The sequence below is a fragment of the Sarcophilus harrisii genome, chromosome 2 (genome assembly GCF_902635505.1).
Source record: "Sarcophilus harrisii chromosome 2, mSarHar1.11, whole genome shotgun sequence".
Classification (NCBI taxonomy): Eukaryota; Metazoa; Chordata; class Mammalia; order Dasyuromorphia; family Dasyuridae; genus Sarcophilus; species Sarcophilus harrisii.
Genome location: NC_045427.1, coordinates 221,534,709 through 221,546,960, shown reverse-complemented (window position 1 = coordinate 221,546,960; position 12,252 = coordinate 221,534,709). Strand labels below are relative to the sequence as shown.

At 35.5% G+C, this 12,252-nt stretch overlaps 1 protein-coding gene across 4 annotated transcripts in view; it reads left to right on the top strand.

Moving 5' to 3' along the window:
• PKIG (cAMP-dependent protein kinase inhibitor gamma) overlaps positions 1-12,252 on the top strand; it is a 94,679-nt gene that overhangs the window by 56,221 nt on the left and 26,206 nt on the right. For 3 of the 4 annotated variants that reach the window (XM_031951564.1, XM_003757723.4, XM_023494562.2), the window contains one exon: positions 10,421-10,486. The gene's annotated coding sequence lies outside the window, so the exon portion shown is untranslated. Of the gene's footprint in view, positions 1-3,856; positions 4,038-10,420; positions 10,487-12,252 lie in introns of those variants that run through there. The other variant, XM_012539773.3, reaches the window with a different exon arrangement.

The following is a 12,252-nucleotide window of genomic DNA, read 5'->3' as shown; positions in this document are numbered from 1 at the left end:
TACATGGCTTTAATTTCATCATCTGAAAATTGCTCATATCCTTTGACCATTTATCAATTGGGGAATGACTTGTGTTATAAGTATCTTTGTACATTATATATATATATATATATAGTTCTTTATATATTTTAGAAATGAGTCCTTTGTCAGAAACACTGGATATAAAAATTTTTTTCCCAGCTTTATTCTTCCCTTTTAATTTTGTTTATATCAGGCTTTTGTTTGTGTAAAACCTTTTTTAATTTAATGTAATCAAAGTTGTCTATTGGGCATTTCATTATGTTCTTCAGTTCTTCTTTGGTCATAAATTCCTCCCTTCTCCAAAGATCTTATAGGTAAACTATTCCCTTGCTTTCCAAATTTGCTTTTGATAATCCTGTCCAAATCTTAATGTTAATAAGCCTCTGATTCTTTTCTACTATTTATACAGTGAATGTTAGGCCTTAAATTTCTTCACCATAAAGTATAAATAGAATAATAGTCATTGTGATGCATTTCAAAAAACACTGAATTTGAAATCAGAGGATCTGAATTTTAAATCCTGGCTCTGGCTACTCAGTATCTTTGTGACCTTGGGCAAAAGAGTGCATTAATATGTTGAGGCCACACTTCACTCATCCAAACTGAGCTCTTGGAATCCCAAAAATAAAGCATTATTAAGATTACAAAAAATTTTCATGTTTATTAACTCATTTGACCCTTAAAACTATTTGAAAGTTTTTAAACAGGTAAAAATCTTTGTTTTAAATTTCTCTGATAAGGGTTTAATATTCAATATATTAGAAACAATTAACATATATATATATATACGTACATGTATATTATGTACATATATGTGTATATGTTTATGGCTAATAGTAGTTTTCCCAATAGATGGTCAAAGGATATGAAGAAACAGTTTTCAAAAGAATTACAAAATTAAAACTATATTCACAACCACATGAAAAAGTGTTCCTGGCCTCAGATACTTGATACTTACTAGCTGGGTGACTGAGCAAATTACTTAACCCTGATTGTCTTGCAAAAACAAACAAACAAACAAAAACAAAAAACCCCCACCAAAACAGTAACATCAAGATTATTTGATGATCAACTATGATAGACTTAGCTCTTCTTAGCAATGCTGTGGTGCAAGACAATTCCAAAAAACTTGAGATGGAAAATGCCATCAGTATCAGAGAGAGAACTATGGAGACCCAATGTAGGTCAAGGCATAGTATTTTCACCTTTTTTTAAATTCTCATGTTTTTTTCTCTTTTGGTCTGATTTTTCTTGCACAATATGACAAATATGAAAATATATTTAAAAGGATTATACATGTAAAACCTGTATCAAATTGCTTGCTGTCTTGGAGAGAGGGAAGTAAAGAAGGGCAGGAGAAAAAATTTTGAACACAAAATCTTATAAAAATGAATGTTGAAAATTATCTTCACATGTATTTGGAAAAATAAAATACTATTGAGGGGAAAAAAAAGTGTTCAAAATCACTAAAATTAAGAGAAGTCCATATCAAAACAACCCTGAGTTTTTATCTGCCAATTAACAAAAATGACCCCAAAATGGCCATAGTCGATGTTGGAGGAATTGCAGAGTCACTTCCTTTGAAATGAAGTCAATTTAATGTTAAGGTTTTCATTTTATAAATTAGTTGATAGAGGAAGAACAGTTTTCTCTTCAGGGGAAGTTTTATGAATTAAGAGTTATAAAAGAAGAAAATGACGGCTTTGTTTTTGTTGTTTCTTAATTTTGGTTAAGTATTGGTGCATGATTCAGAATAAAGAGAATAATTCTACCAACTGACCTGTCTGGAAACTTTTTATTTCCTGAAGCCCATTCAAGCTGTTGGAATGAAGACATACTTTGCTAATTACAGAGTGAGTGCAAGCCCCTTATGTTGAATATGCTTAGGAGAATACTTCCTTTGATACTTTAGGAGAATTTTGCTCCATCACTGATAATAATGTCTTCAATGTATTTAATGCCTTTTCCCAGACATCAGAACTTTTGACTTCATGGATATTGTTCATTCTTACATCTTTAAGACATAGGAAAGGGGCAGCTAGGTGGCACAGTGGATAGAGCTCCAGCCCTGAAGTCAGTAGGACCCGAGTTCAAATATGACCTCAGACACTTAACACTTTCTAGCTGTGTGACCTTGGCAAGTCGCTTAACCCCAATTACCTCAGCCCCCCAAAAAAAAAAAAGACATAGGAAGGCACTTTTGGTGTTATTTTAGGTGTGATAAAACTGGTTCAGAAAGAGAATTAAATCATAGAGTTCTCCATTTTGCTAGAGCTGAAAGTTCCCCTTTATAACAGAATATAAAAATTCTCCAATCCCTTCACTTTACAGATTTGAAAACTGTGCCCTAGGAAGTAGTAAATGAGTGTTAAGTGGGACAAAGTCCAGCCAGCCCAGTGTTCTGTGGCCATCAGAGGCCCTTCAGGATGCATTGTGAAAAAGACCCCTTTCGAATGTGAACTTGGAAAATAGCTGTCATCCATAAATGTCCAAACCATTTTGGAATCCATTTATATTTTCATTTCTAAAATTGTCTTCAGCCTATATCATGCTTTGTAAGAGGCCTTGTGGTTAGAGTTAAAGAATGGTGGTCTAGAAGTCATTGGTTTCAAAACTCCACTGTGTGACCCCCGGGGCAAGATCCTCCTGAGTCCCAATTCCCTCATTCTATTTTTTTTTTTTATTTATTTAATAGCCTTTTATTTACAGGATATATACATGGGTAACTTTACAGCATTAACAATTGCCAAACCTCTTGTTCCAATTTTTCACCTCTTGCCCCCCCACCCCCTCCCCTAGATGGCAGGATGACCAGTAGATGTTAAATATATTAAAATATAAATTAGATACACAATAAGTATACATGACCAAAACGTTATTTTGCTGTACAAAAAGAATCAGACTCTGAAATATTGTACAATTAGCTTGTAAAGGAAATCAAAAATGCAGGTGTGCATAAATATAGGGATTGGGAATTCAATGTAATGGTTTTTAGTCATCTCCCAGAGTTCTTTTTCTGGGCATAGCTGGTTCAGTTCATTACTGCTCCATTAGAAATGATTTGGTTGATCTCGTTGCTGAGGATGGCCTGGTCCATCAGAACTGGTCATCATATAGTATTGTTGTTGAAGTATATAATGATCTCCTGGTCCTGCTCATTTCACTCAGCATCAGTTCGTGTAAGTCTCTCCAGGCCTTTCTGAAATTATCCTGTTGGTCATTTCTTACAGAACAGTAATATTCCATAATATTCATATACCACATTTTATTCAGCCATTCTCCAACTGACAATTCCCTCATTCTAAAGTGAGGCCAGCGGTTACAGCACCTCCTTCATGTCACTGTCAGGGAAGCTGGAATGAAACTTGAACTGCTGGCCTTAAGCCCCCAATATAGTGTTGGGCCTAGCCTGTGGGCTTACTGCATATTCTTTAATGAAATTCTGTGGGAAACCAAACAACTTCGTCAACTTGACAGGAAGAAGGTAATGGGGAAAACACCCTGGTCCAAAGAAAATCATTGAAATGCTGCAAAGCAAACATTATAAATTAGTCATCGGGCAGTAAGAAACAAAGGGTAGCCTGGATCCCAAGGCTAGTGAAGTGAGCATAGGAAACCTTTTGTCACCAAGAGCAGTGCTGAAAATGGAAGGAAGGATGTCGACATATGTGGCCAGCCTGGGATGAAGTTACAGCACCAAGTTCATTGTCCTGAGGAAGCGGATCTCTGCTGTGGGCTTGGAGGTGGAAGCTAGGCAAATGACTGGTTGACATCATCAGGCTGAGCATTGCATTACAGCAAATGGGGACTTGCTTGGCAAGCTATGTGGGAAACTCCCACTAAAGCCTCGAAACACATTTCATTTAGGAGATAGAGAGAAGCAGCTCTCCTCACTGCTCCCTCTACGGCAGCCAAGCCATCCTTTCTCTTGTGCTGACAGCCAGGGTGGTGACCAGGATTCCTTGCTTTACATGCCTAGTTCTCAAGTGGAAATTCCCAGGGCCCAGAGAGTTTCTGTAAGTAGAATCTCAAATCCCTTCCAGGCAAAAGCAGAGGCCAAGGATAGAGATGAACTTTCTAGAAAGAGACATAGATGGCACATTGTAAGTGAACAGCTGACTTACACATGTGATATATATAGAACATGTGATATGTATAGAAATATATGTTTGTCCTGAAAATGATGGCCTTACTTGAAACTTCTTAAGACACTTGTGTTATCCAGATATGTTCCTGTTGGGTTTTGTCTAGAAAAAGTGGGGTTTAATTTGGGGTTAAGAATATCAATAAGTTTTATAAAGTTATATGATCATGTTTTAACTATATAGACTATATTATATTGGTATGGTAGAAAGGATATTGGTCTGAGATATAAGGAATCTTGATTCTTAATTCTGGCTCTGCCACCAACTAGAATGATAGATTGGTGACATTAAAGAAGCTACTTTAATTTTTCAGGACTTCTGTTTCTTCAACTGTAGAATTGAGAGAATGCAGATATATATTGTTTTTAAAAGCTGTAATCAATATGTTAAGTCTCCTCTGAGCTCTGATAGTCTGTGTTCTGAGGACTCTTCTAAGTGTCAACATTTTTTCTCTTCTAAGAGTCTTTATCAGACATTTTATGGTTCTAAGAACAAATGTTGAAATAGATGGCATTTTAAATGCTATGGCATTTTAAATCCCCAAACATGATCAGTTCTCATTTACTTTTGCCACATGGTGTTTTCTTTGTTTCTGTAATTTGCTATTTATTTTTGGCAAATAGAGCATGTAAGTTCTTGGGTGGTTACCTTCTTTCAGGTGCATAAATATAAGGAACCACTTTGATATTAAAAGGGAGGCATGAATTTATTGTTGCTATAAAGCATGGGCACAATCACAGTGGGTTGAAGATAGGTGAGATTGGATCTTAGGATGTTGTCTCCCATTCACCATCCCTGAAAAGTAGTTTAAATATATTTCAAACTTAGGTCAGAACTTGAAAGAAATCTGGCCATAGGGAAGAAAATATTTCTGGTCCCTGAGGGGAGTCAACGCTGTTTGAACTGATACAGATGCTGGGAACAAGTTTCTAGCACTTTTTCATGTTTCATAGAGGCAAGTGAGAGAGAACAAGGATCAAATAAGATTTTAGGACTTTAAGCTGGGAGGGACTTTAGAATTGACCTAATCCAACCTCTTCATTTTGTAGCCCAGGAAATAGAGTCCCAGAGGGGTAAGTGATTGCTCACATTCCTTTTGCTAGCAAATCGCTGAATGAGAATTCAAACCTAGGTCCTTCAACTCTCTATGCCCAGTAAATTTTCCATTATATTGGCGTTCCAGTTTCTAATGTGAAGAGGAGAAGGGAAAATTATCCCAATTCAAAATATTATAATAATAAAAGTGAACCCCTCAAAGCTTGCCCTGAAGTAGGAGTCTCCAACTCCAATTTTTTATTCTGTCAAAAGAAGAACTATCAAGGAAGTTACTAGTCTGAAAAAATGACTGCTCTTCTTTTCCATGAATCATTTATATTTTTCTGCATGGGGTTAAATTGAGCAGTGCTGGATTTGAGAAAAGGCAGAGACCTAAGGCTCAAATCACTGGAAATTTAGGGGATTTCACAACATTTTGGATCCTTATAAAGACTGGGATATATTTTGTTTACTGATTGGGAGAAATTGTCTTTATTTCACTAGTAAATGATTAAACTTTATAATTCTTAATTTTTATTGCTGCTCTGAATGAAAAATAAATTGCTACTAATAAAGAACTATAGAAATACTAGCCAGAATATATACATATGTATATTATTGTATCTGATAAAATAGCATTAATAGTAGCTCATTTTTTTTTAGTTCTTTATGCTTGACAAAGTATTTTTTCATAACTCAGTAAGACAGATAACATAAATATTAGTCTTTCCATTCCAGAACTCTGTTTCAGCACACTCCACTATCACTACCACTATAAGTAGAGGTCAACTTCAGGAGGGTGTTTATTCTTAGTAAAATAGTCATCTCTTAACTCAATAATCTCATTACTGATCTGTGATGGATGAGGCCTAGAAATGCTACTGATTTCCCATTATAAGTAGGATTTAGAGACCACTGATAGTATAATAATTGGAGGCTGAAGTCACAGTTGTAAAACTGGACCCAAAGCAGAAGTGGATCCTACCCCCAGAGGCAAGAGAAACTTTGCTGGAATTATTTAAAGAAGCAGTTAGCAGGTGTTACTTCCTGCATGCTTTGAAGAAATCAGTTCATTGACCCCTAAGCTCTTTGCTGTTTGTGTCTGAATGAGAGGTCAGAAGTGATACCAAGCTGAAAACTGATCTGGACCGTCTAAGACTCAACTTGCAAAGAAGTATGGAATCTGAGTGTGGATCTGAGATCACTGTTCTACAGGCCTTTCAGAAAAGCTTCGGGAAAACTTTTGAACATTGTTTCATCTAAGGAAAAGAATAGTGTTTTGGTCATTACCCTCAGTAGCCACTTAAGAAAGTAATAATACTAAAGGCTAGAAAGACTGATGCTATAATATAGGAAGGAGCCAGCATTGGCCCTTAATCAGAAAGCAGACTCCTCTTGCTCAGCAGAGGATTGTTCATTTTTCCAAGAAATCATTGGCTTCATCCTTCCTTCCTTACAGAGTTATTTGAGGGAAGTATTTTATAAACTTTAATATGCCATAGAAATGTGAGTTCATTAATTATTATTGCCTTCAATTTTTTAATCCTAGTAAAGTTGTAAGAGCAGCCTAGAGTAGTAGACAGAGAATTAGATTTAGAGTCAGGAAGAGCTACATTCAAATCTTAGAAACTTAGAAACTTATTAGCTGTGAGATGCAGGTCAAGTCATGTAACTTGCATCCCCATAAAATGAGAATACATTTATTGATCTCATAAATCAATGATCCTGCAAACCTGGGAGTTATATATAACCTGGCCAAGATCTCCAGCTTTTGGGTTTGTGTGAATTGGGTTTAATCTTGAGGGGCAGCTTCCCCAAATTACTCTTTTTATTTTTTTTTCATGCTGTTACTACCTAGAGCAATGGTCCTCAAACTTTTGTTCTCAGTATCTTTATCCTATTAAAAATGATTGAGGATCTGTCCAAAGAGTTTTTGTTTACGTGGTTTATAGTTATAGATATTGATCACATTAAAAATAAAAACTAATTATGAATTTGTAGACTTTCTGAAAGGATTTCAGAGATTCCTAGGATGCTCTGGACCAGACTTTGAGAACCACTGACCTAGAGTTTCCTATGGGAATTCTCCCAACTACAGTTTGTGTAGCTTATGCACAGCTCTAAGTAAAAACATACCAAGATCCTATTTAAATACTCAAGGTAACAAGGCCATGTTATTCCATGCAACAGAGAATATAGAAAAACATAAATATTTGTAACAGACCATAAATAGTAGATAACATTATCCTTCTTTCTCTGATGAGTTTCACTCTTGTCCCTTCCCACAGAGTATATGTAGTCCTCTAAATCAAAGCTTGTTAAACTGTGGGTCCTGACCCCATATGGTTGTGGGAGTCATGAAATTATGATTTATTGTCAGTAAATGTTTGATTTGTATACGTATTTCATATACCAATATACTCGGGGTCATATAAAAATTTCTCAGGTGAAAATAGGTCATGGGTAGAAAAAGTTTAAGAAGCCCTGCTCAAAATTATAGTGGCCAATAGTTTATTTTCCCCTGAAAAATGAATGAAATGAACTGGAAGTTGCTAGGAAAAGAGCAACATCCAATTTTCTGATATGCCCCCCTTTGAGCCTAGAAATCAAAGCTGGGGACAAGGATTTAAGATTCAGGATTAAATAAAAAAATTGGAGTCAGAGCAAAAACCAAAAAATTGTGTCAGAGCAAAGAGGAGACCTCTGAGGCAATAAATTTATCCCCGTTAATGAGTAGAAGGTGCCAAAGACTCATTATCCTTGAGATATCTCTGATCAATCTCTTGTGTACAATAGCAGAAAAATAATATCATAAAAGCATAACAGGACAAAGTGCCTTTTGAAATAAGGGAATGAAAAAAATTCTGGCATGGAGTAGTGATGGGGTGGACTGGGGGATAGCACTGTGGCTCAGGAAAGTCTTCATGAAGGAGATGGTGTCTGACCTGACTCTTAAAGATAGGTAGGATATTTTTAAAGCCAGACCTTCTAAGGATATATAATAGCATGAGCAAGTTAAGCCTAGAATATGAAGAGAGGGACACTCTCGCAGAGCCAAGTTGGATTCTTAGAATACCAAGCCTAGAGTACTGAAGAAAAGGAACACGAGACAGAGTTGGAAAGGTTAGGGAGCACCAGGTGGTAGAAGGTCCTAAATGTCCCACTGCCAGATAAGGCACAAGCTAGTAGTAGTCACTGGGTAGTGAAGGTTTACTGAGCAGTCTCTCTTTAAAGCAGCTCAGAAGGATTTCTAGCAAGGAGGGGTCATGCTCTCTGACCCCAGTAATTCATTCACTCTTCCATCTGCCAAACTTATCACACCAGCATATATCTATGTGATATCCTGTTAGATTTAGTCAGGGAATTTAGGTTCCGAATATTCTTCTTGTGAAATTTATTAACTATGTAACCTTTGGGCAAGACATTTCTTGAGTTTTCTTCATGTGTAAAATATAGAGATTCTTAACCTAGGGAATGTGAACTTAAATGTATGTGTGTGTGGTGAATGAATTGTATTTTAATTTAATTGGTTTCCTTTGTAATCCTATATATTTTATTTTATGCATTTAAAAACATTGTTCTAAGAAAGACCTCATCAGATCTCAAAAAGGATCCATGATACAGACAAGGTGAAGAACTCCTAGCTCTAGGTCCTGTGATCATCTGATCATGGATTGTGAGGAAATAAAAGAAGTTTTCCTCACAAAAAAACAGGGAGTCCTGTTTTAAAAATATATGAAATTTGAGGCAATTTGGGCAAATGGAATGAAAACATGGTACAATACTATCACTAGATCTTTTATCTAACCATGGCTTGAATTTCAGCCTGGTTCAGGCTATATGTTGGCAGTTGCTCAAACCTACTTGTATTTTGTCCCATTCGATACATGTTGTAATGGAAAATATACTGAACTTAAGCTCTTGTCCAGGCCACACCTCTTAACTGACTCTGTGAACCCAGACTTTTCCTGTCTTTGGACCTTAGCTTTCCTATCTATGACTAGACTAGACAAGATGATTTCTAAGCTCTAAATTTATATTCTTTTCTTGTAAATTTGAAATATATAAATTTAAAGTAGGTAAAAGAGCTGTCCAGAAATGAAATCGAATATACTACATTTGACTTTCAAGGCAACGCCAAGGTTCTCCTGTAAAATGGATTGGCCTAAATGACCTCTAAAGTAATTTTCTCCCAATTCTCACATTCAGTTCTAAGGTTCCTCCCAGTTCTGACAAATACTAAAAAGTACTTCCTATCTAACCTTCAATGTTTTTTCTTTCTAGGAGGGGCCAAACCATCCCTTTGTTTGGTTTTGTTTTTCTTATTTTGCTCCCTGAGATAAACTATATTGTGCCCTTTTTTTCATTGAACCACCTCATTTTACTGTTTCTGACCTTCTAACCACTAAGAAAGGCTCACTTGATTTGAAAGCCAGAGTATCTTTCTGAGGCCTCAAGGGTCTTGGTCACTGAAAGTTACTACTGAGTTATAACTCAACAGCAGAGCCTTACAAGCATATGAGAAAATGCATTTAACTGGGTTTTAGGACAAGGACCCTACTGCTTCTGAGAATTGTGAAAATAAATTTGAAAGATGAACTCCTCCATCCTAAACAGGCTTTTACAAAGGACTAACTTAATGTTTGTGAATTGAGACTACATAAATGTAAGAGTAATTACATAATTCATTTTCCCTCTCACAATGCTCTTCATGACTCATTTTAAAAATGAAGAGATTGTACCAGATGATCCTTTAGGGCACCTTTTAGCTCTTCTATTATAGCATCTGTTCCAGTTCTGATGTTCTGATGTTATATCTAGAGGCCCTTCCAATTCTGACATTTCTGTGACTATAGCCTTAAGATAAATCCTTGGGCAGACTTTTTTTTTTCTTTTTAAAGCAAAATCTTAAGAATTTAACAGAAAAATAAAGGGGTTAGACTCAAATAAAATAAGCAAAGCTAACCCTCTCAATAGAATAAACTACTTAAAAGTAACACAACTTTCTGACCTCTGTCACAATCTTAGTTACACTGAATGAGCACAGATACCTAAGGGAATGTTAAAGCAATCCTGCCTAAAATTTTCAGGTCTTCTTGAAGAACAGGCATCTTCAATGGAAGAATCTTAGAACTTAGCATTTATCAGAGAAGTTCGATGATTTGTTATCTGTCCCAGATCCTCTATTCAACAATTTTTTTTACTCTTTTGTTCCTCAGACTGTTTGTAGTAGTCAAGAGCTGAAAATCTGAAGACACAATGGGAAGAGAAGAGAACTAAAGCAGGTGGGAGCTTATATACCTTCTAATCTCACAAGTGTTTTCTTAAATACTTGTTTTTGTTGTAGGAAAAAGTGAATTGTTATATGTTATTGGAAAGTAGATTTTTTACTTATACAAAAGACAAATTTGACTCTAGAATTATTAATAATGTTTCAATATTTAATACAAAGTAAACTCACTTAGTTCATGACCAAACAAGACATAAAATCATGTGAAGTAAAGTGGATAGTATATATATATATATATTTTTTTTATTATAGTAACTTTTTATTGACAGAATCCATGCCAGGGTAATTTTTTTTACAACATTATCCCTTGCACTCACTTCTGTTCCGATTTTTCCCTCCCACCCTCCACCCCTCCCCTAGATGACAAGCAGTCCTATATATGTTGAATATGTCCTAGTATATCTTAGATACAATGTATGTGTGCAAATCCAAACAGTTTTCTTGTTGCACAGGGAGAATTGGATTCAGAAGGTAGAAATAACCCGGGAAGAAAAACAAAAATGCAAACAGTTTACATTCATTTCCCAGTGTTTTTTTCTTTGGGTGTAGCTGCTTCTGTCCATCATTGATCAATTGAAACTGAATTAGGTCTCTTTGTCAAAGAAATCCACTTCCATCAGATTACATCTTCATACAGTATAGTTGTTGATGTATATAATGATCTCTTGGTTCTGCTCATTTCACTTAGCATCAGTTCATGTAATTCTCTCCAAGCTTCTCTGTATTCATCTTGCTGGTCATTTCTTACAGAACAATAATATTCCATAACATTCATATACCACAATTTACCCAACCATTCTCCAATTGATGGGCATCCACTCAGTTTCCAGTTTCTGGCCACTACAAACAGGGCTGCCACAAACATTTTGGCACATACTGGTCCCTTTCCCTTCTTTAATATCTCCTTGGGGTATAAGCCCAGTAGAAACACTGCTGGATCAAAGGGTATGCACAGTTTGATAACTTTTGGGGCATAATTCCAGATTGCTCTCCAGAATGGTTGGATTCGTTCACAGCTCCACCAACAATGTATCAGTGTCCCAGTTTTCCCACATCCCCTCCAACACTCATCATTATTTTTTTCTGTCATCTTAGCCAATCTGACAGGTGTGTAGTGGTATCTCAGAGTTGTCTTAATTTGCATTTCTCTGATTAATAATGATTTAGAACACTCTTTCATATGAGTGGTAATGATTTCAATTTCATCATCTGAAAATTGTCTGTTCATATCCTTTGACCATTTATCAATTGGAGAATGGCTTGGTTTCTTATAAATTAGAGTCAGCTCTCTATATATTTTGGAAATGAGGCCTTTATCAGATGTTTTCCCAGTTTGTTGCTTCCCTTCTAATCTTGTTTACATTAGTTTTGTTTGTACAGAAGCTTTTTAATTTGATATAATCAAAATTTTCTATTTTGTGATCAATAATGGTCTCTAGTTTGTCTTTAGTCACAAATTTCTTAAGTGGATAGTATATTAAATTCAAAAAGATTTTGTACAAATAGAACCAATGTAGCCAAAATTAGAAGAAAAGCAGGAAACTGAAAAAAAAATTTACAGTAAATTTCTATGAAAAAGATGTAATTTCTCAAATATATAGGGAACTAAGCCAATTTATCAAACCTAAAAGTCATTCCCCAATTAATAATTATCAAAGGATATGAACATTCTCAGAAAAAGAATTCAAAGCAATTCAGAAAAAGAATTTCATATAGTCATATGAAAAAAATGTTCTAAATCACTAATAATTAGAAAAATGC